Source organism: Ochotona curzoniae, unplaced genomic scaffold (assembly GCF_017591425.1).
Source record: "Ochotona curzoniae isolate NIBS_2020 unplaced genomic scaffold, NIBS_Ocur_1.0 contig_1274, whole genome shotgun sequence".
NCBI classification, from domain to species: Eukaryota; Metazoa; Chordata; class Mammalia; order Lagomorpha; family Ochotonidae; genus Ochotona; species Ochotona curzoniae.
The window spans coordinates 11,098,960-11,124,896 of NW_024465023.1; positions in this window are offsets into that span (position 1 = coordinate 11,098,960).

A 25,937-nucleotide genomic window follows, 5' to 3' on the forward strand; every position below is an offset into this window, starting at 1 on the left:
TCTCTGGATAGAGAGTCCCTGGGTTAAATGATTTACCCAAACTCACACAACTAATAAGCAGGCATTCAAACCATGCACTCTGTTTCTAAATTATGAAATATAAGCATTAAGTTGTAGGTGTAGTTGTATCATCCACAGTTCTAGTTTTATGAAGCAGGAATGTAAAACTCAAGTCCTTGCTTGCTGAACAGGGTGAGCCTAGCATGGCTGCTGAGATTTGACTATGAAGAACATTTGCATGCTTCTAGATGGATGGGATAGGGCCCCAGCAGGAAGCCGCCTGCTCCCCCAATCCAGATCAGTTTAATAAATTTCTTACCAAGGTGTGGCACAGAGATCCTTTCTTGAAAAATGGTTTTTAAAAATTAATTTTTTTTACTGTTTTCCATGATACATGTTTGTAGGTATAGGGATTCCCCCTTTGTCCTCCCTTTCTCTTTCTCCATCTACCTCCAAATTATTACAGTAGTATAGTCCTTTACTAACAGTCACAAGTTTGACGTTCTGCTATTTAAAGTCTATCATGGCATTGTAGGTATAGACAAGTGTAGAAAAATTTAGTATCATACCGTCAAGGTACATTCGACTGTTTCACTGGGAGTAGAGATACCTCCTATAGCATATCTTTACTACCCAGTGTGCTAGTCTCCAATATACAGCTCAACTTCAAGAATATGTGTATATATACATATATACACTTGTTCCCTTATATATCTATTTGTTTTGTATTTTGCATAAAGGTTGCCTTATATTAGAAAGAACATATAATATTTGTCCTTTTGGGATCAACTTATTTTTGTTGAGCATAATTGTCTCTAGTTGGGACCATTTTGTTGCAAAGACAGAATTCCGTTAATTTTAATAGCTGAGTAGTATTCCATGGAGTAGATATACCAGTTTCTTTATCCATGCCCTTTTCATCTGGGTTGTTTCCATGTCTTCACTATTGTGCATTGTGTTGTCATAAATATAGGATTGCATGTTACTTCCTCATATGCAGATTTCAATTCCTTTGGTTGCATTTCCTGGAATGGGATAGCTGGGTGATAAATATCGATTTTCAATCTCTGAACACTCCCCACATTTACTTCCACTAGCCTACATTCCCACCAACAGTGTAGTGGTTTACCTTTTCCCCCACATCCATGCCAGCAGCTACTATTAGTAGATTTCTTAATGTAGGCCAATCTCACTGAAGTGAGGTGGAACCTCAATATCGTTTTTGTGTGTTTCCCCAATAGCTAGGGAATCTGAGCATTTTTTCATATGTCTATTAGCCGTTTGAATTTGTTCTTTTGAAAAATTCCTACTCGTTTTCTTCATCCATTTCTAAACAGGGTGGAACCCATGTCATGTCAAATTTGTATTATTTTCCTGGTGGCACCAGTGAAATGTGTTGAGCTGGAAGTGGGTATTTTCCAGGCTTAGAGCATGTGCTCTTGCTGTAATCTGTCCTCCCCCTAGGGGCTTTGCCACAGTTGTCAAAATGGTGCCAGCTGAGGCACTTATGGCACTTGTTGGGAGGTTGAATTGTGAACTTCACTTGGCTCCCACACCTGTCTGCAAGGGCTCAGTTGTTCTGTTTTGGCTCACGATTGGGTTCAAAAGCTCACCAGGACCTGCAATTCTATAACTTGGTTCACCTCCTTCATTCCCAGTGACTTTCCTTTCCCACCTGTCTGCCAGTGGAGCTCCGATGGCTGCTGGGGTCTCTGTTTGCTGTTGCTAGGTCACCTCTGCTGCTTTTCCATGTCCACACATCCTCAGGTGTCCCTTTGCCATTGGCCTACTGACTTCTGTTATCCAGAATTGCACCCACTCTGCTTTTCCTCTGCTAATCCTTCTTCTATTTTAAAGTGTCCTCAACCTATTCTACCATTTTACTCTTTCAAAGCAGAGGCCTTTGTAGCCATACCCCAGGCTCCTAACAGTAGAGAGCTTTCCTACCCATGGACCCAATGGGAAGAGACAGACAGAAGATGCCTGGAGGAGAACATGACCTTCTGTAACCCAAGCTGAGTGTGTAAGCAGAGCGCCTGGACAATAAATGCTGTAACTTACCTTTCCTTCCTCTTTGTGATCTTCTCCTTCTGCTGCTCATTGGCTAAGCCCTGCCAGCAACAAGACTGCAATCTGGGCATGGTTCAGCTCAGCTTCCTGGGTGGAAAGAGAGAGAGAAAGAGAGAGAGAGAGAGAGAAAGAGAAAGAGAAAGAGAAATCTGGCTCACTGCAAAAGCTTTTCTCATGCAAGAACTTATTTTCCATTGATTTTGAGATTTTAAGTGTTAATCCATAAACCTTACAGCTTATAATGTTCTTGGTGAGAGGTTCACTCGTTTAATACCTTTGTATTGATTTCTCATGACCTCCAATTTCTGGAGTTGGCGCACCAGCTTGTGTAGAATTGAAGGGGAAAAAAGAAAATGATTGCAATGTCTGCTTTGGAAAGATGTCATCAGGATGCATCTGTTGCAAAAACATTGGACAAGTCACTGTTTTTTTCCTTTAATTTTTAAAACCATAACCAAGACATAAGGTTCATTATTATGTGTTTATGTTGGCAGGGATTCAAATGTGAACATGCTTCTCTAAGTAGTTCTTTGAAATATTTGGATATTTGCTTCAAACTTTTTGTTGTGTGCTCAACTGATTAAAGTTCCATTTTAAAAAGGCTGTGCATAGTGTCCCTTAAATTGCAGTCTTTCTTTTCTTTTTCAGGGGAGAGGACAATCTTTTTTACTTAGTTGTTTTTTTAAAAGATTTATTTTATTTATTTGAAAAACAGAGTTACAGAAAAAGAAGCAGAGAGAGAGAGATCTTCTATCTGCTGACTCATTCCTCCAATGTCTATAGCAACCCAGTCTGGTCCAGGCCAGGAACCAGGAGCTTCTTCTGGATCTCTCCTGTGGGTGCAGGGGCCCGACAGCTTGGGCCATTCGTTGCTGCTTTGCCAGCATAAGCAGGATGTTGAATTGGAAGTAGAGCTGCTGGGACTTGAACTGGTACATGGTGGCATTTCAGACAGTGGCTCAATCCATTGTGCCACAACATTGGCCCCAATTTGAAGTCTTTCTATAGGTCTTTTAAAGGGCATGTCTATACAATGCCAAAAATAGCCAGTTATGGTGTGAGGTGGGGGGAATTACCACTAGAAGTTGATTATGTGGCATTCAGTGTGTGAAACAGCTGCTAGATGAACCATGATTCTTGTTTTTCTTGGAGCTGGTATTATTGGATATAGCTTAGCTGAATCTCTTTCCAGCATGTCCTTGAACACTTCTGTCTCCTCCATCCCTTCTGTTATGTTCCTTACACATTGAGAGTTCCAACCTTTGCCTTAAACAGTATGTTCTAGAAAGAACTGTGAAGTTCAAAGTGCCCTTTTATAGCCACCTAGTTCATTCTCTCTCCCTCCCTGTGAGTACCATCCCATGTAATGTCTCTGACAGGTGGCCAAGCAGCCTGTATCTGATCACCATCTAGGTCAAGGAAGCCTCGGCTTGGCAAGGCAGCTTATTCCAGTGTGGGTGAGACCATCCTGTGAAACAGGTCCTTTGTCTACTGTAGCTGGGCTTGGTTTTCTCTCATTTGCACACATTAGGGTGAGGCAATAGACGGAAACGATTGAGATGGTGGTTCTGAAACAGGCAGCCTTTGTTCATGTTCCAGATCTACTCATCATCCAGGTGACATCTGTAAGGTAGGAATAACAGTACAGTCAGTCGGGGTTTTGCATTGTATCAGCTTGGCTATGTTAGAATGGAGACTTACAGAGCTCCCTTCCCTGCTTGGTTCTGGATTAGGGTCAGTTTCTGGAGGCCAAATAAAGGAAGGAAAGAGGAAGTAGGATCGGTGTCATGACAGTTTCTGGCCTAGTTTGCATCATTTGGGTGGGACAGCAACTGGCTCTGTAGATCTTCCAGCTCTGGCTGGATTTTCTTTTTCAGCATCTCCCAACTCTGGGCTGACTTTCCTTCCTTCCTTCCTTGGCTTCCTGTAGCTGACCCTAACCCAGAACCAATCATGGAAGGGAATTCTGGGAGTGTCAATTTTGAGCTAGCTAAGTTGATACACTGCAAAGTATTGCCAGTTCTTACTCAGGTCACCTGCATCTCCAACACCAGAGGCTTAGAGCTGGTGAGAGAAGCACCAAGATATTGATGTGCTACCAGTATGACCATCATGAGTTCTGATGAGAGGCAGAGAGCAGGTGTCAGCTCCATCTTACTCTATCCCACTTCACGGTTATCTTGCCTTCCCACCACCCCCAACACCTGGGAAAGCTGACACAAAAGCAGAAGCTATACAGAAACAATACAACTCTCACTATTTTGTAAGGTCTAATCCCTAGGGGAAATATTTTTGTGGTATAGTGGTTCTGCTTCACCAGTCCAGCACTGATGGTGCCAGCACATGCTGAGGCCTACACACCGCAATGTCCATAAAGCACTTACATTGGAGCCTGGAGCTGAGGGCCTAGAATCTGACTCTGGATGAGGGTACCTCAAAATGTTAATGGAACATGGAATTAAAAGATGTATTTATTTTGCTGCATAAGTGTTTTGAAATCCATTTACAGTTTTCCCATAGTACACAATTCTGATTGCCTTTTAAAAGACTCTTGATATGCATGGATTTCAAAAATTTCTACATCTAAATAAACTCTTCTTATTATTCCATTTTTCCATGAACTTAAAAAAATATTTATTTACTTGAGAGGCAGAGTTACAGAGATTGAGAGAGATCGGGGGAGGGGATTTTCCATCTCCTGTTTTTTCCCCCAAAGGCCACAATAGCCAGCGCTGGACCAGGCTGAAGCCAGGAGCCTGGAACTCCATCCAGGCTTCATACATGGATATAGGGATCCATGTACTTAAGGCATCTGGATTGGAAGGTGAAGAAGCCAAGACTGCAGCCAATGCTTATATGGGGTGCTGGTGTCACAAATAGCAGCTTAAGCCATCATACCATGCCAACTCCTTCCATGAACTTTTTGAGGTAGACTCATTCTTCTCCATCTTCACGGAACTACCATCTCCAGTTTTCTATACAGAATAGCCTGTTGAGTAAAAGTTTATGATGGATACTGGGTTAAATGAGTTAGCTATATTATCTATTTAATTATCTTTTATTGAAGTACATCTCAAGGTGACATACTAAGAGGCATGTCAGTCTAAGTTAGTTAATGACTAGGGTGACCCTTGAACAAGATTACTTGGGTTTTACATTAGTATGCAATTTCTAAGATTGCATATTTAGTTTTTCTTGTAATGTTCAATACAGCTTATGAATATTGTTAGTTATGCTATTTTTAAATCTTGTAATTGCAGTATAAAATAAGGGCAATTAGTTTCATTTATTCTTTGATTAATAGTCAATACAATTCAAACAGATTAAATTCGCTTGAGACAATCCCATTTATAAACTTATTTAATTCCCCTTTTAAAATTATGCTTATAAACTTAATATATTTGAACTTTTCAAGCCATCCAAATGCCTGACAAGCCAGAACTATAACCCTAACAAATACAATCCAACCAATTGCTTAAAGGATCCAGGTGAAAAAAAATAAACTAAGTCTGTAACATCGTTGAATCTGAAGTTCTCATGGATATTTCAATATTATGAATACATTTGGGACAATTTTCTTATACTTTTCTTTCTGAAATTGCAATTCAAAATCAATTGCTTGAAACTAACAGACTTCCTGAATTGTTAGATCCCATTAAACATTATAAGAGTTTATTTTTAATTTATACAAAAGCATCTCTACTGTGGCTATTTACTTCTTCCCAACATGGAAAATTACTTACTCAAATAAGAGCAGTGGATATACCATATCACGCAGGCTGAACTGAAATAAGAAGATGGGTTTTTCCTCACTGTGTTTGCTTATTAAAGATTCAAGAACAAGATTTAGAATTTAAGAGCTCCAAGCCTCCTGAATGATTTCACTATAATCTCAGAGTGCACAGGGGACCCACATTTTCTACCACCTTTTTCAGGAGAGATCCTAAGGCCTACCTTTTAATCGAACAGTTTCAGCCTCATTTTGATAACCAGAAGAAATCTGCAACCTGGTCAGCTAAACTCCTCTTTACTTCTAATGGAGTTTTAAATTCCTTGGCTAGTTTATTCAATTCTGCATCTTCACCTATTTTTGTGTGACCAAAAATTAAACCCAAGTCTTGTTGGGCCCCAGCGTTGGACTGTGATCCACCTTGAGAAGCTATTTTATGACTCCTCTCAAGTTCTTCCTCCTATTCTTCCTTTTTCCTCCTCCCCCTCTTCCTCTTCTTTTTTGGGCTAAATCTTTACTTTCAGTTTTCAATTTATGAATGTCCAAGAACCTAACTATCCTAATTTGAAACTCAACTTCAGTTGTCCATATTCTTCCGAAAATGCAGTGAGCACAATTGGAGTACTGATGGATGTTTATCCACAAGGACACGATCAGAGGGAAGGAAAATCATCCATAAGGATTTAAAAACTCAAATTGCCCAGGGATTTGCTTTCTTTTCCCTCACCCCCCACACTATATACTATTAAAGTGAATATGTGATCTTGGTTAGTCACTAGATTGTCGTAGCTCTTTGTGTGTGGCTACAGAAAAGAGTTCAAATCAGTGATCATGTTATTTTGCATCTTTATTTCTAAAATTTTAAGAAGATTTTTATTTATTTATATTGGAAAGTCAGAACAGATCTATGGAGAGAAGGAGAGATGGAGAGAATGCTCCTCTACGTGCTGGTTCATTCCCCAAATGGTTGTGTTGGCCAGAGCTGATCCTATCTGAAGCTAGGAGCCAGGAGCTTTTTCTGGGTCTCCTACATGGATGCAGGGTCCCAAGGACTTGGGCCATATTTTGCTGCTTTCCCAGGCCATAAGCAGGGAGCTGGATGGGAAATGGGGCACCTGGAATGTGAACAGGTGCCCATACGGATCCTGGCGCTTGTAGGTAAGGATTTAGCTGTTGAATCATTGCTCTGGGCCCTACTTTGCACCTTTAAACAAGACTCCATTTTAAGTTAGGTTCTAGGAGTCACATTGAATTTCTTGTTTATATTGATCTTGTATGCAAATAAAATTCCCAATTCTCTTTATACTCAGACTGCCTTACCTCTCTTATTCTCAACTTGGATAATTGCATTATTTGAACTAAAGAGGGGAGTATACGTTGAATTCACTTCTCTCAAACTTCATCATGCCTAATGTGCACATCATTCCAGCCTATGAAATTCCCTCTAGACTCTCATTGGGATTATGGGCTTTCTGAGCTTCATTCTCTCTGACCCTGTGATTTTAGACAGGACTTCGGTGCAGTGGTTAAGATTTCACTTGGGACATGAGTATGTCATATCAGACTGCCTGGCTTCAAATACTAGCTCCATTTCCTGAACATCCTGGTAGGTAACAGAGGATGGCTTGAGTACTTGGATCCCTGCTAGATTGAGTTCCTGGCTCCTGGTTTAGCCCTAGCACAGTTTTAATTATTGTGACCATTTGGAAAATGAACCCATGCATGGAAAGTATTGCCCTCCTTCATAATGTCTCCCTCATCTTTCAAATAAAATGAACTAAATAAATGGCAATTTTTAAAGTCTTTGTGTCTTCATTTGAATTGTTGGTTAAAATGGTTAAAGAGAACTGGTCAGGTATAATTAGGGTATTAGAGATTTTCACCCTTGTTAGTATTGATTTATTAGTTAAAATCTCTTTGGTATCATCATCTAATCAATTACAAAGTCACCTAATTCTTGAATGCCACCCATAGTTCTACTTTCTGCCCATGATATCACGAGACTGTCATGTATCCTTCATTTCTAGTGCCTACCACAGTGCTAGATGTAGGGTTCAGCACATTTGTGTTTCAGGACCACTAGGTATTTTCTGGAACATTTTATGTCATTTTTGTCCATGCTTTTTAACCTCTAAAATCAACAGCATATCTGTTGAACATTGATTAGTAAAATAAGTACCAAATGTGATTGCTATATAGCTATGACAAGTACAGAAAGTCTGTAATATACAAGAGGTCTTTAAGTGCATGGAAAACGTATGTTATTTTGGAACTGTATGTGGTTTTCACCATTTTACATGAAAATGTATGTATTTTTAATTTTGTTTTCCTCAAACTTTTTGAATCTTGGAGAAGGTAGTCATGGCTTTCAATTAATCACAGCTATTATTGTCCATTGAAATGGTTTTGAACAAAATGATTTTTATTTGCTTGCTTTGATAGCATTGTGGTTTTTTCCCCCTTCTGCTGCTTTTGGAAAACCAAAGGAAGGCTTGATTTCGAGTGAAATGAGTTCATTATGTCGATTTGTTTTATTGGAGGGAGGGGCTTTTGTTCCCCAGTAAATTAGTTCACTTCATTCTAGTTTGGATTCACAGGTTACACCAATGTAACTTTCATACGCAATATTTTTAATCTCAAGATTTCCCCAGTACATTTTAAGACCTCACAATTACTTTTTCCAGTTGCTGTTTGATTAGAAAATCCAGGCAGAATTTAATGAACACATGAAACAAGTTTCAGTAGAAATAAAATCTGATTCTTAAAAATATTCGTGACTCAAAACAAATTAACTTTTTTATCTGCTTTGAATTTTTGTTAGCATTACATTGTGGATTTCATCAATCAAATTGGCATTAAGTTGCATTTGTGCAGAAAGTTCTCAGTTTGGGTGCAGGATGAGGGGTAGGAGTTGAATAGCATTTAAGGTAGGACAGTCTGTAAGACACCTTGCAGCATTTTTGTATCCACAGCCTCTAGATAAGAAATGTCATTAACAGGGGCCCGGCGCGGTGGCGCAAGTGGTTAAAGGTCCTCGCCTTGCACCCCCGGGATCCCATATGGGCGCCGGTTCTAATCCCGGCAGCCCTGCTTCCCTTCCAGCTCCCTGCCTGTGGCCCGGGAAAGCAGTCGAGGACAGCCCAAAGCTTTGGGACCCTGCACCCGCGTGGGAGACCCAGAAGAGGCTCCTGGCTTCGGATCGGCATAGTATCGGCCCGTTGCGCTCACTTGGGGAGTGAATCATCGGACGGAAGATCTTCCTCTCTGTCTCTCCTCTCTGTATATCCGCCTTTCCAATAAAAAAATAATAAAAATAAATCTTAAAAAAAAAAAAAGAAATGTCATTAACACCTTGTTTGCAAATACATGCATATGCAAATACACACATCTCTGTATGTGGATATCCTTTATTTTCTTAAGTATTTATTTATTTTCATTGGAAAGGTAGATGTACAGAGAGAAGGAGAGACAGAAAGATCCTCCATCCCCTGATTCACTCCCCAAGTGACTGCAATGGCCAGAGCTGAGCTGATCTGTAAACGGAAGCCTCTCACGGGTCTCCCAAGGTGCAGGGTCCCAAGGCTTTGGGCTGTCCTTGACTGCTTTCCCAGGCCACAAGCAGGGAGCTGGATGGGAAGCAGGGAGGTGGAGGATTAGCAGGTCGAGTCAATGCGCCATCCCTTGTAAAACATTCTTATTTTGCCTCCTTTGTCTCATACAAAAACATAATACATACATGTATAACATTCTGTAAGCACTGTTTAGTACCTTGTTCTTTAAAGTTAATGGCTTTTTGGAAATTAATCTGCATTATATGTTAGATTATTCCCCTGCCCTCCACCTTCCTTATGAAATAACTGAACTTTAGAAGATGATTTTACTTGGAATAGGGTCTGTGCAGATGTAGGTTAGGTACAGGTGAGATTATTCTAGATGAAGATAAGACCTAAATTTAATTCTGAGTGTCCTTGTAAAAAACAGGAAGGAGGAAAAGGCCACTTGAAGATGGGGGTAGAGATTAGAATTATGCAGTCACAAACCAAGGAATGCTCCTAAACTTTTGTTTGTACAAATATGTTCTGGAGACAACCATGTTCATATTATTGTGAATCTGTTCATCACTTACATCTGATTCTTAGGAATAGGATCGCTATAAATGCATTTGACTTTTTGATACTATTGCCAAATTTCCCTCCATGGGGACTGTAACATTTTGCCCTCCTACCCACAGGCTCATCAATGGCACATTTTTAAACTTGAATGTTTACCAATCTGATAAGTAAGCAATGGTGTCTCAGAGTGTTTGTAATTTAGATTTCTCTTATTCTGAGTGAGATTGGACATTTTGGTACAGGTTTGTGATTCATTATTTTTTTCCTTGCCCATGAATTTCCTGGTTATATCTTTTATCTATTTTTTAATTACTTGTATTCTCAGTTGCTAAGTGCTTTTGGAAAATCATTACAATTTGTACATTTTTTTGTTTGTTATGTTTATGGTATTTATCATGCATAATACTTTTTCAGTTTTTACATGCAAGGATCATGGCTGCTTCCCTGTCGAGGGGGCCTTCCTAACGCTGAGCCATTACTGAATTATGTCTCTCTTGGGTTAAAGATGTATGTTACAAATATTTATTCATTAGGCAATCATCAAGCCTTAAATCTCAGTAATTATCATTGATTGAAAGCCTTTTGACCAGTTGTTTCAAAATGGGGGAGGGTAGGCATTTTATGGCACCCGCACATGAAACCAACACTTGGGAGCCGAAATCCTATACTGGGACGCTTGTTTTGAGTCCTAGCTACTCTGCTTCTAATCCAGCTTCCAACTAACATGCATCCTGGGAAACAGTTGACAACGGAAAGTTTCTGCCACCCCCGTGGAATACCCAAATGGAATTCCTGCCTCCTTTTTGGTCCAGCCCTGTCTGTTGTAGGCATTTGGGGACTAAACCAGCAGATGGAAGATCTCTCTCTCTCTCTCTCTGCGTCTTTCTTGCTCCCTGTCATTCTACTTTTCAAATATCAATCAATAAATACACATATAAAGAAAACAAAGAGCACAGGAACCATGCATTCACTCAGCACTAGGCAACATTTCTGTTAGCAGACTTGGCAATCCAAGAATGCACTTGATAGGGGTGAAGAAGAAAGAAACCAGTGCTGCACACCTTGTGTAGGCAGGCCTGTGTGTGCTTGAAGGCTAGTAGAGGAGCACTCAACACTTGGCCGTCAAAGGAGGGAGTGCAAAGATCTGTGAGCAAAGACTTAGCACTAGATATGCTCTGAGCTATGGAAAATTCCACCATTAGCCCTGGTCCTTTGGGGACAGTAGTGTTTAACTGAAATCTCCATTCAGTAACACATGATATCATTAAGCCTTGGTGGAGGATTATTAATAAACCTTCAGAGAAGGCCTCAGGGGAGACGTTAGGGGCTGGTCGGTGATGAAGTGAGATCATTCTAAGGTGCCAGAGGGAGGCCAAGGGTGGATGAGGCCCTGCCAAGTTCTCCTGAGGAGCAAGCATGGGGACTTCCCAAAGGCCCTGAAGACAGCGAGGCTGACACAGGGAGAGGGCAGCCGCAAAGAAGGGAAAACAAATGATGTCTATGTCACACAAGTGGTTAAATCCTCCTGCCGTGCCCAGAGGTGACTTCAGCACCACTCCACTGTGTAGCCACGTTAGTATCCACTGGAAAGAGGTGACACAAAAATCAAACCCAGGAGATTTGGGTGACACTGAATATGTTAAAAACAGTAGCCATGTGTCAGCAGGAAGGAAGTACTATCTAACCAAAACAGCAATGCATTTCACAGTTTGGTCATAAGTCCCACTTCTATGGATCAAATGTGAATTACATATGAACAGATTTGAGGCATGCTATGCACACTGTTACTTGTTGAGCATTACTTGTACAAACAAGGCTTTAGAAACATGTCAGCAGGGAACTGGTTGAGTAAACCACTGGACAACCACAGAGGGATAGTAAATCTTTGTGAACAAATTTCTTGGAAATATTAAATTCCTCTACATTAGATAAACAAATAAGCATAACATTTTGAGCTTTAGAAGTACTAACTTTTTTCAGTTCATAAATGGCTGGAAAAAAAAAGGCAGAAATGGAAACCTCCATCTTATACCAACTTCTGTCCCTACTCCATCATCTGGATTTTAAGGAGGCCAGAGGAAACTTAGCCTCAGCATTTCAAAGGCTTAAGACAGGGACTTAATATGGAAGATATTTCACAATAGTGATTCTTTTATTTCAAAATTTTATTTGAAAGGCAGAGAGACAGAAACAGAAGAATCCCCCATCCCTTGGTTTTACTCCCCAAATGCTTTTAGAAGTCCAGGCTGACTCAGATCAAGCCCAGGAGCTGGGAACCAGGAACTCAATCCGAATCTCCCACATGGGTGGCAGGGATCTAGCTATACTGGCCATAACCTGCTGCCAACTAGGGTGAAAGAAGCAGAAATGGTGAAACTGGGAGCAGAGCCAGAACTCTGGTATGGGATGGGAGTGTCCAAAGCAATGTCTTAACCATTGCACCAAATGGCCACCCCTCTCAGCAGTGATTCTAACTCCGTAATATCACAATACAATGTATGGAGGGTGGAAAGTCATGAACTAGAACGTGATACTTGGAAACCTAGGACCTTTAACTGAAATCATGTAATACTTGAGGAAATTGGAGAATTTATCACTTTAAGATCTAAAGTAATGCACGTATAATGCCAAAATCCCAGCTATTTCGAGATTTCAGAGCATAATATGTGTATTCGCAAGAAGACCTTGAAATGTTTTCAAAACAGCAGATGCATAAATTCTTTTTAAAAGGGTAAAGAATAAATGTTTTGAAAAGGGAAAACTACAGAAAGAATCAGAGAAATCCGGTTTGCAAGCTCCTCAAGGGAATGGACCTCTATTTTCCATTATATATATAAAACTTCTTGTGCATTGTAATGAAAAAGTGCTTTAGTATTTTGTTTTCAAATGGAATCTTTACCTTGGGAAAATTGTTATATACCTTTAAAATTTGTAATTCTTGCCAAACATAAAGCCAGTTATTAAATCAAAGGACAGTAAACACTTCTCAGTGTCAAGGCTTCATTCTCCCTGTTTGGCAGCAGCCGAAAAGGAGTGCTGTCCTACTAGAGAGTGTAGTCTGCTGCTTAGGCTCATGGAGTTGCTATCATGCTCTGTGTACGCAGGTACCATCTTCTCAGGCACTAGAATTATTCAGTATCCAGCTGTATCAAAATACAACTTCTGTTTTGTTTTGCTTTGCCTTGCTTTTAGACATTAAACTTCATGTTGGAAAGAAATGGAATAAAATAAATAGATTTTGGCAAGGCTAGGGCTTCGTTTATTGTTTTGCTTTTATATTGTTCTTGGAGATGCAATTAAGGCTTCTTGAGAGATGCCCTTTTTTGAACTCTTAAAAGAATAAAAACACTCCTACATATGGCTATGCTAACATATGGAGTCCCTAATGACAGCACAAACAAGACACCTACTCATCTTAACCAATTTTGGCATAAGAGATGAACAAATAATGCATTAGAGCTGAATGTTCCTGGGTCCATCCCAATGGAAAATGAAGATTTATGTGTATTACATTTGATGGGAATCCACAAAAAATGTTGGTGCAGAAGGAAGAAAATGGAATCTGACAATGATGTATGCTATTCAACGGTTGACAAATGTTATCATAAATCATAAGCATGGAACTTTAGGATGATATTTAGAAAGGCTCAGTATTTTTTTTTAACTGAAGGCGGATGATCATGAACACACTGAGCCTGGTGTTCAAAAATTGTTAATTCCCCTCTAAAACACTTTGCTTTTTGATGAAGAAAACCCCATTAAACAATCCTCTCATTCAGAATAAGCTCTAGTACACTAACTCATCTGCAACTAAGCGTACTTTTCATGGGACCCATGTTGTGGTATATCCCATATGGGTACAAGTTTGTGCCCTGGTAGCTCCACTTGCAATTCATCTCTCTATTGGTGTGCCTGAGAAAGCAGCAGAGGATGGCCCAATGCTTGGAGTCCTGCCACTCCTATGGGAGACCTGGATGAAGCTCCTAGCTTCTGGCCTCGGCCCTACCCGGACCCTACCATTACAGTGATTTGGGAGTGTACCAAACAGATGCAGGCTCTCTCCGTTTTTCTCTAACTCTATTGTTCAACTAAGTGAACAAATATTTTTAATGCAATTTTTGTGATCTAAGGAATTTAGGTAAAAAGTAGGTTTCAATCATTGGAACATGTAATAAGTTTGCTGTACATGCTTGAACAGGAACTAGCAACCTTCTGCAAGTTCATCCTAATTGTTGTTTCCAAAATGTGGAACCTTTGTGTGGGGACTGCACAGTCCTCATTTAAGCATGGCAGCACCTATGCAGTTCCCACCTCTATCCCTGCACACTTCCGTATCCCCACATGTAGAGTCCATGCACAGTTCCAGGCCAAGTTTCCCTATGAACTGGCAAAGTTTCCATATGAAGTAGGGACCAAGGTGCAAGATCTCTCACTCCGTCACCCTGTCAACACTGAAGTCCTTTGCTGAGAGGTTGAGAGTCAGTTCCTCCCAACTACAATTCCTTGCCTGTCCTCCCTTCAAGTAGTGCCAGCCTGCCCTCCTTATCTTTTTCCCTAAGAGCTTCTCATCACACCTGACCAATGACCTATTGCTTCAGTTCGTTCCTTGCTCATTTTCCTCTCCCAGTTCCCACAGAGTGGGACTCTCAATGCATAGATGCCTTCTGTAACCAAAGGATTGTGTCACATTCACACTCAAATTTGAGTCACTAAGAGGTCTTCATGCCTTGCTGATTACCCTGTCCAGCACATCCATTGTGAGTGTTGAGACTCTATTGGCTTTTTTACACACTTGGTTTTTGCCACAATCCTTAGAAACTGGGGGGAGGAGGGGATAGCAGATCAAAGAGTTGAGGTGACAGCAATGAGGTCTGATGAAAACACTTCTACGTACGTTAGTCTGTTGTCTAGTCAAGCTCACCATCAAAATCCATCGCTGTTGGCCCTTCTCCACTGTCTCCACACCTGCCATCTTTCAGGCCATCTGTTAATTTTCTAATATCAAACACTAGTTTCCTGCCCAGCTCAGATTGTATTTCTTGCTTACAAGTGTGTCCTATCACCTCCAGTGCCCGCCACCTCATCTCTGCTAGTCCAGATAATCACTCTTTCAAGACTGCAGCATACCCTGCAACCCCCACTGCCAAATTTTCATACTTTTTCTGGACAGAATTGGTTTGTCTCAAAGGTCCTTGAATAGGCACATGGTATCTGTCACAAGGTAGCCTCTGACCCACATCACAGTTGTTCATGCATCTGATTTTGGTCCTCTCCTCATCCATCCACCAGAACATAAGGTCTGGGAGGGCAGAATTTTCTCCTCAGTAGAGTTGCTGGGTTCTTAAGTGGAGCAGGCTATTACATTTGAATTTCAGATAAATAGTACTGTTTTGACCCAAAATAGGTATCAAATGTCACACTGAGCATATTTACACTAAAACAGTGTTTCATTGTTTATCTGAAGTGTAAATTTCACTGAGAGTCCTGTATGTTTACTTGCTAAATCTGATAACCCTGGGTGGCATTCATCTATGACCTCTGGCTATCATTATCTGTGAAGCAGGAATGGTTCTTGCCTAATTTCTGTGTTACTGGGAGATTTGTTTGAGAAATAGTAATGTGAGGTTAAAGATCAGTATTAATGGGCCAGTATTAATGGGCTCAGCAATTCTGGGACTGAGGGCTTGGTCTACATGTTCTGACAAACAGACATGCCACTTGGAGTCTCAGAATCCAGCCCAGCTGGGCGTTTGGCATCAAACATTGTATTGATAATGATGACGCTGTAGTCTATAAATAATACCCTGGCTACTCATGCCTGTCTTCTGTCAACTGGTACCAATGTGTTTTCTTCATAGAACTTTCTTCAGAGCACAACTTTGATGATTGTAGACATTGCAAAAAGAACTTTGTGCAAAAGGAAAATGTGTTTTACACTGTAGTATTGATTTTTTTTGGATATATATATATATTTTTTTCATTGTCATTTATTTACTTGAAAGACAGGGAGAGTGCAACAGAATTCACTCCCCAGATGCCCACAAAGGCTGGGAGAAGTGGGGCATGGCTTGCAGGCATTAATTTGAGAATTGACTCAACAGATATAGAAAATGATCATGGTGTTAAGAGATTACATGGGAACTTCCTGCCACGCTTGTACTGGGGGCACCAGTGTGCAACTGGCTGAGATACAGAAGCTGTAGATGGAAGTTCCTTATATCATCATGGGTAACCTAACCACACGTGCAATATGCTTAAATGGAGAACCTGTCTCCAAAATACATCAAAATACTTTTACTGGAAGAAGCTGATAAAACATTAAGCCAGGATGCAAGGACCAGATCCATGACATAATGCATACACTCAACAGCAACACTGATAATTGGTTGTCAGCTACAGTATCTTTAATGTCCTTGAGGGAACCAAGAAATTAATGAAGAACCCCATTTGGATTCTTTCCAAACAGGAAAATCTGATCATGGAGAAGGATATGAGCAATTCTGTATCAATGGGGAAACAGACAAGTGGAAGCTGGATACATGAAGTGGTTTATACGGAAATCGTAATCATCCCAGGTTATCATCTTATCAACACCCAGAGGAAGATCAATTGGCTCTCTGAGGACATCCATGCCTGGGATTTCGCTGTCTCAATTCTCTGCCAAAAAAGGAGAGAAGGACAAGAATGAGATGTTGATTAGGGCTCTAGCAGAGTACTGATTACCACTGATCTGCTGGCCAGAGGCACTGATATGCCTCGGGCTTCTTTAGTCATCAGTTATGGCCTTCCCAGCAACAGGAATAAACCCCATCCACAGTTTCAGCTTTAACAGTGTTCCTATTAATATGGTGACAAAAGTAGACGAGAGCATTCTTTGAGTGAGATGTAGACTTTCTAAGATGCCCTGTTGGTGATGGGGCTCAGTATGGCTGATTTTATCTGAGAGTGGCTACCAGCTGGGTTTAATCTGCGGCATTGCTTATAAAATCTCCACCTGTGGTGCCAGTATCCCTTATGGCTGCCAGTTCGAGTCCAGGCTACTCCACTTACAAACCAGCTCCTTGTGTATGGCTTGGGAAGGCAGTAGAGGATGGCTAAAGTCCTTAGGCCCCTGCACCAAGGACTTGGGGGACTTGTGAGGACCCTGGAAGAAGCTCCCTAGCTTCAGGCAGGTCAATCTTTGGTCATTGTGGCTATTTGGGGAGTGAACCAGTAGATGGAAGATCTCTCTGTCTCTGCTCTCTGTAAATCTGCCTTTCAAATAAAAATAAACAAATGTTTTAAGAAAAGTTATATTGCAAAACCCATCTAAGCAGCTTTATATTCCTGTTTACCATAACGCGTGGCAAATACTGTTGTACTTTGTTTCAAAGAGTTTGATAATTTTTATCATAATTTATTGTTATTTTTTTGCATTTAGAGGCTTTAAATGATTTTAACTAATACATAATAATTGTACAAGTTTATGGGGTATAGTATGATATCTTACAATATGTATACAATGTTTAATGACAAACTTGAGTGATTATCATATCTAATCTCTCAAACATTTATCTTTTTTTAAAGATTTATTTATTTTTATTGGAAAGGTAGATTTACAGAGAGGAGGAGAGATGGAAAAAGACCTTCCATCTGCTGGTCAAGCAGCTGGAGCTGAGCCAATCTGAAGCCAAAAGCTTCTTCTGGGTCTCCCACATTGGCCCAAGTTCCAGGCCTTTGGCCGTCCTCCACTGCTTTCCCAGGCTACAAGCAGGGAGCTGGATGGGAAGTGAAGCAGCCAGGACACAAACCGGCACCCTTATGGGATCCTGGTGCAGGCAAGGCGAGGATCTAGCCACTGAGCCAACATGCTGGGACCATGTTTATCATTTCTTGTGGTGGGAACATTCAAAATCCTCCCTATTAGCTATTTTGAAATATACAATATAAAATTGCTAGCTTCAGTCATTTTACTGGGCAATATAGCACTAGAACATATTCTTATGATCTGTAAAAGAGCCTGATTATCTGAAAAAATTATTATATTAACAAATTTTGATAAGACATGCAAAGCATCTGGCGCAATGCCTTGAAAAAAGCAAATGATCAGATGAATGGCACCTATCCATAGCAACATCGTCCGTCATGGTCCAGGCATTGTGCCCAAGGCTGGAGATAAAGGCAGACCTGAGACCCTTACTCTGGAAGACCTAGACTGGATGTGCTGGAACACATAATGGAGCTCTGAAAACAGAAAAAGGAAATCCAAGTTCTTCGAAAACTGGGGGGAAAAAAACAAAAACAATAACTAGCTACTTAGGCACACTAAAAACCCAAACTAATTAATCTGAAAGCCAATATGTTTGAGAGTGAGCGTCTAGTAAGCCAATGCAAGGAAAAACAAAAGGCTTTTACATAGGGGCCTGCAAGTTGAAACAGCAGAGTTAAATGTGTGGGTGCCTTGCAAGATTCACCCTGAGTGTGATGTATATGGCACATCAGGTCTGTAAGCCAAAGTATCAGTGAGCAAATTGGTTAATGTTGTTCAGGTTTAAATTGCTATCATTAATGTTAGTAATTTCTTAATTCAAAGTAAAATATCTTAATTTGAAAAAGGAAGTTATCATAGAAGATAGCAGTAAGTTGTAACTATTACTTTAAGATTACATTTTAAAAGCTTATAATAGAAAAGCAAATAGATCACTTGGCTACACTCAACACGTCAGTTTCTTTTGAAATCTTAAAGATATTGAGTATATATTTTTATGAATTAGAAAGCATCAATAAATACACTGAAAATAGCCAGATAAAGTGCTGGGAGAAAAACAGACACTGCTTTTACACAAAATACTTATAGGAAAATACATATTAACGAAGTCTTATCTTTGATTAGAGTTTCCAGAGGGGAGGAAAACAGTGAAGGATAGTTAGAAATAAGAAAAAATTACTAATAAATTGCTGAAGAAATTTAAAAACAATAACTTAATAACTGTTAACAAATTAGTACCAATAAATTGAAGAACCTATAAAGTAGGTAATTAAATGTATATCCAAAGTTGATTTGAAAGTAATAGAAAATATGAGCAGTTTACTAACCATAGACAGAAATTTAATTGCTAATAAAATATATCTCACCAAAGTCCCTGGTTAAGACAGTTTTGCAAAAAATAGCAAAAGAGCGATAGCTACACAATTATTTAATGAGGTACAAGAAAATTTATAGATTAATCTTACATCTAACTGTGGATTCCAAAATCCTGAATAAACTAATAGCAACTTAACTGCAATCCTGAATAAAGAAGAAATTTATAACTAGGTAGGGTTTATACCAGAAGCACAAGGGTTGTTCAAAAATCAGAATCTTCTATCAACTGAATTCACTGCATTACTGAATTAGAAAAACCATATGATCATGTGAGTGGATAGAAAAGACATATGATAAAATTCAACCTTGACTCAGGATTAAAATTTACAGAAAGCTAGGAAATCAGTCAGTCTCTGGAGTTCTATAGCCATGAATTGAATCATGGATTGAAAATGTTTGGGAAAAAAATCATGTCTGTGTTGAACATGTGCAGACTTTGACTTGTCATTCCTTAAATAGTTCAAGTATTTACAGATTGCTTATGTGATATTTTGTATTATAAGTCATAAGAGATGATTTAAATTATGTGACAGGACATGCATATGTTAAATTTAGAAATGTTCTGCCATTTTATGTAAGGGATAAGAGCATCCTTGAGTTTTGGCATCACAGCAGGAAGAGTGGGGGCAGGACAGGTCTTGGAACCAGGCCTCTGCAGATATCAATAAGAACGATGGCTGAAAAACCGCAGGGGAGAATGCCTCGTTGATGGTGAAATTCAAGAAGCACTAACTTTTTAACGAAAATAAATATGCCCATCATAACCATATCCATTCCAATTGTATTAATTGTCCCAGACAATGAAACATCAGGAAGTAATTAGGAGGCCTAGATTGCTAAGGAAGAGACATTGTGCTGTAAACAACATGCTTTGTCTACATAGACAATTTAAGCAAATGTATAGAATTAGTTTAGTAGAATTTCTGCATACTAGATGAGTACATGGAATAGTCACAGCACACCTAAACCCAAGAATCAATTAAAAATGTGATTGTACAATGCACCATTCACAATAGCAAAGAAGTCATAAAAAACAATTGCAAACATTTTCAAAAGCCATGTTCAATTTTCATTTATGATGTTTGAAAACTATGTAATTCCAGTTTTAAATGATGCTTCTGTTACAAACATGTTAGGTTATCCATTATAAGCATGTATTTTAAAAGAAGCTCTTAAAGTGGAAGATGTCTTATACCAATAGTTCCTTACTTCTTGCCTTCCAGAATAGGCTGTGATGGATCTGTCGTTGTCTGAGCCTAAGTAAGCTTTTCATCACAGCTGTTCATATTCTTGTCACTTTAATTGAGTTATGGTTGTTTAAAGGGTCTTAAAACATTGATACTATGACCTAGCACTAAAAGGAAAAATCATGTATGCAGAAATGCACAAAAACAGGGTAGCGGGCATAGATTTGATATAAAGGGAACCAATCTATATTTTTAGAACAATAAATGAAATTGCAAATTGCCTCACAAAGAACAGCCAACAGTTTTAATAGGACCTAGACAGGAAGATACTCACCATAGGTGAAGTTGAATTATGTTTAGGTTACTAGGCTGTTCTTAGAACAAACATGGCATTACCATCGTCCTTGATGGCACAGGGGCTATTGTTGTGTGGAAAAATACTGATATTGAAGTTTTGCAGCGATTCTGGAAAGCCAGAAATTTTAGGGATAGATTTAACCAATTTATTTCACTTATATTTTCATTTTTATGCACACGTGAGAAAAACATATAATGAAAGTATACATCTAAATAAATCTAAAGCAGCACTTTCAATAAGCATAATATAAAAAGCTTAAGTGATAAGAAAGCATTATGTCATAGTTAATGGGAAGCAATTTTTCTTTCTTACTGGCACATAAAATAATGATGTGTCTCAGAATCTATGGCACTGTGGAATAGGTGGAATGTGCACATGCAATGCAATTTCAAACAAAAACTACACATGAATTTTCTTGGAGCTTGACAACTGAATGGTGAAATTCATCTAAAAGATTAGAGATACAAAATGGAAGATATTAGGCACAAATTACAGTTTCATGGGTTGGGGTGCAGAATTTAGACTCCTTCTTTTAAGTGTGTTGAGAATTCTTCGATGCCTTTAGCAAGCTAGTACTAATGTCATTTACAATAAAAATAAATAATAAATGATCCTGTCTGGGCTGTCTTTATCTCGAGAAGAAATTCTATACAGTATCCAAGAATCTGCTGAAGAAGGAAGTGAGGTTTGCTATAATGTTAAGCTTAATAAAAAACTGTAGGAAAATAAACCAGTCTGAGAATGGTTCAGCTTGAACATAACAAAAATTCAGAACCAAACCTAAGCACTTCACTGTTCCACAGAGAAGGTGTCATAAACCAACAAGGAAACGATGGCCGCACACTGGGGCAGCTTAAGCAATTTGAGCACAATGAATTTCAGATGAATTAAAGGCTTCAGTGTGACTAGAAAACTTTCTAAAGTTTTGAAAGAAAATGTAGGATTTGTTCAGCAAGGTTAAATAAATAAATAAATAGTCAGAAAAGATTAAAAAGTGACTGCATTAAAATGCTTATATAAATTTTAAAAACTACAAAATAATAGATTTGACTGCATTAAATTATTTTTTTCAAATAGACCACTAAAACATGGGGGAAAAAACCCCAAGGATTAAGAAAAAGATAATTACAATCCAGATTACTGACTGAGGGTTAGTCACACATTTACCTGAGGGCTGAGAGGCCCACAGTCCACACTGGAGTAGCTGTATTTGCTGTCTAGCTCTAGTCCTGCAGGCAGCCTTGTGCTAAGGCAGACCCTGAAAGGCAGCAGCCAGTGCAGGAGATCTGGGCTGAGTTCCTCATCCCAGCTCTAATCATTATGGGCATTGGTGTGTGAACTAGCAGATCTCTCTCTCAGACAATAAGACTTCTACAGATAAGGAAACCTGGAATGTCAATAATATGCAAAAGGATATGAAAGACTGCTCAATACATAATATAAAATGTTCATATCCACAAGCTGGACAAAAGTTAAAACAATCTGACAATAACAAGTATGGTTGATCAAGTTAATACACTTTCTTGTCATATATTTTACTGCTAACATATTGTAAGTCTTATAACATTTTGCTTTTATTTTTGCTTTGAACGTTTAGTATCTTTTTAAAAAAAGATTTATTTATTTGAAAGATACAGGTTTTTTTAGTCACAATATGCACTTTGGTGATTTTTTTTTTTTTTGGTTTGTTTCTATGGCCATTGCATATATAAGAGAGACATTTAAATAGGAGACCAAGAACATGCACTTAAATACATGATTGTACCTAGTCTTGAGGTGGAAGGAAATAGTAAGGCTGGTGTGTCAGTTACTCAATGTTACATAATAACGTGATCACAAATGGAGGGGCTTACAGCTACAGTAAGTCCATATGGGTATGGAATCTGGACAAATGTTATGAGTTCCTGGTTTAGGTTTTAGGGCTTAGGAATAATTCTCCGTGTCTCTGAACCAGGGAAAGGAGCATGTCTTTTCACTTGGAGGCTTCCTCCTTTATACTTTCCAAATTCTTCTAGCATCCACTCACTATTCCCTCCAATGCAATTCGCACCTTTTTTAGGTACATGTTAACAATAGCACTCTATTTCCCATACAAAACTCTTTATCGGTTTTCTGCTGCTTACATAGCAGATTACCATACATATTGCAGCTTACAGCAACACAGATTCATTGTCTGCTATGGGCTTGAAGTCTGGGCTTAGCTGGGTACTCTTCTTGGGATCCACTAGCTAGAATGAAGGTGTTGATTGAAAAGGCCTTTAACCAGAGGCTCCACTACAGAAACATTTTATCCCATATACCCATGGGTGTTGGAAGCCTTCAGTTCTTTGTGGTTGTAGGAGTCAAGGCAACCAGCTTCTTCAAAGAGCCAGCAGCTATGAAACGTAATTCACAGAAGTAATACCCATCACTTTTACCATATTCTGTTTCTCAAAATATTTCACCATATTCTATTGCTCAAATGCCAGTACAGGTGCCACCCACACTTAAGGAAATTTCTAAGGGTGTCAGTATCAGGAGGTAGGGGTCATGGAAGCTCTGCTACAATCTGTCTGCCACCACTGGAATGAGAAACAAAGAGACCTTAAACTTCACCTGCCAAGATTTATTCTTTAGCAACAACAACAACAACAAAATCTGAAAGATAAGAAAACTGAAGGGCCCCACATGATAGCATTAGGCTAAATCCTCTCCTTGCGTGTGCCAGGATCCCATATGGGTGCCAGTTTGTGTCCCAGTTGTTCCACTTCCCATCCAGCTCCCTGCTTGTGGCCTGGGAAAGCAGTCAAGGATGGCCCAAAGCCTTGGGATCCTGCACGCACATGTGGGACCTGGAAGAAGCTCCTGCCTCCTGGCTTCAAATTGGCTCAGCTCAGGCCATTGTGGCCACCTGGGAAGTAAACCAGCAGATGGAAGATCTTTCATTCTGTCTGTCCTTTTCTATGTAAATCTGCCCTTCCAATAAAAATAAGTAAACCTTTTATTAAAAAAGAAAAGTTCCATAAACAGTAAAATATCAATATAATAAAAACAGAAATGGGAAAGTAGATTCATATTTAGTGGAAAACATAAACTTTTGATGTGGGCTAGTAAAAACATCTTGTATCCTAAATTAGTACAATTTAGGGAGCAATTTCTTATAACAAAAGAGTTCGCTTCCTTTTCCAACACAGCTTCTTTAATACAAGACAGCTCCGCTTGTATTTTCAGATGAATTTTCTGCATGCAGATACCTTTTCTGTTTCCTTCCTTGCTGCACTGTTAAAAATCAGAAATCTTTCAGTTAGGTGATCCTGTAAAGTGAACTGTGCATGGATTTCTATAAACCCTCCGACCTCTCTTGACTCCCAAATCTTGCAGCTGTTTTGTTAGTTGTCGCTGTGCTATATTCATACACATACACATGTGTTGCATGAAGTGCAGAATCAATTTTCAATAATTTTGTTACTGTATTTGAATTCCATTTTTCGATGGGATAGAGATGAAGCACTTTACCATAATAAGCCAAGCGTTACCACTGCTGCCTTCTTGTAATTTGTTTACAGTCTGAAACTCACAATGACAAAATGGATCTTTGCCTGTTGTTCACTCTGCACCTGCATTTATTGAACACAACCAACATCTTACTGCATTAAAAAGGGGGAACAGCATGGCATGCCATGTCATTTTGGATTTAAAACTCTATTGTTCTCAACTTTTATTCATTAGCATGTGAATGTAATCTTTTTTCAGAGAAAAGAGAAATCATTTTTTTTAACCTATCAATATTTGAAATATTTCCTAGATAAATTGAATTGGACATGAAAATACAGAAGGCTTTATAGCACATTATGAACTGTTAGAATACAGCTCCACTGTCAAATCTGAAACAGGAGATTAATTATTATTTGCACCAAGCTCCTGTGATCTTCTTAATGAGCATTTCCTACTTAGTTCCACTGCCAAAAGGGAGACAATTACTTAATAAATTTGTAATTTTTGATGAAGGAAGAAATCTGTTGTGTGGATCAGCTGTTTGGTTAAATGGACAGCTAATTAACTAAGTGCGGGGTTTTCTACTGCATTGCAGAAAGGCAAGCGGCTATTGTACTCATTCATACAGGGAAAGCTTCTGCTAACATTTGTTCACAAGGGAAGGCATTTGGCACAGGGGGTAAGGTAGCCCTTGGGATCCACATCCTACACTGGAGTGCCTGGATTCATGGGAAAGCACCTTGCAGTGACAGTGGTGATGGCTCATGTCTTTGTGTCCCCACTGCCTGTTTGGGAGACCTTGACTGAGTTTCGGCCTCCTGGCTTCAGCCTAATCCAGCTCAGCTGTTGCGGCCATTTGGAAAGTGAACCAGTGGATGGGAAATTTATCTGCATCTGTGTGTTGCCATCTCTACCTTTCAACCAAACACAAATAAGCAAATGAAATTTTGTATTTTCTCACAGTGTAGTATTCTTGTACCATACAAATGAGTATAACATTATAATCAATGGTGTTTTTACAAACACGTACAGACTTAACACACGAATATTGGGGGTTTATGTAATACAAAAATATAAATATGAGACACACTTTGTCCTACAGAAGTTTATGACCTAGCATCCGGGAGACGTACCTAAGTAATGGTAGCATAATAAAAACAGCTGTAGGAATGCTAGAAACGAGAACACTGTAAAAGTTCAGAAGAAAAGTGACAATAGCTACTATGCATTTATTGAGTCTCGTACAGCATGTACCTTACAATGGTTATTATTAATACTACTCTCCCAATCCTGACTATTTCAGTATTAACTGAAAGAAAGAAATTGGATACTTACTATCTTCTGGACACTGTTCTTAGCACAATATATACAAGACAGTAAACTTTTTTGGTCCTTATAACTTGAGCTAGTCATAGCTATCCCCATCTTATGGAAGAAGAAAAAAAATGGAAGCTTGGAGAATTTCAGGAAATTAAGCAAGGTCATCCAGCTAGTAAGTGAATGAACTAAGCTAAATCCAGATTTTTTTTTTTTTGCACTCAAAGTTGATACTCTCTGAAACAGCATTGGCTCTCGTCTTCATTATGCCAATAACTACTACAAATCACTGCATAACACAGTGAGCTGATATAATAATAATGTATTATTTCTCCTGAGTCAGTGGATTAGCTAGCCAGTCCTTCCATTGGTATGATTTGGGTCACTCAAGCTGCTACAGTCACCTAGATGTTGAACTTCCATTTGATTTTTGTAATATTCATTCATTCATTTTTATTTTATTTGGTAAGCAGACAGGAAGAGAGAGAGATGGAGAGAATCTTTCAACTACTGGTTCACTCCTCAAAATACCTGCTACATAAAGCCAGGGGCTGAGAAATCAACA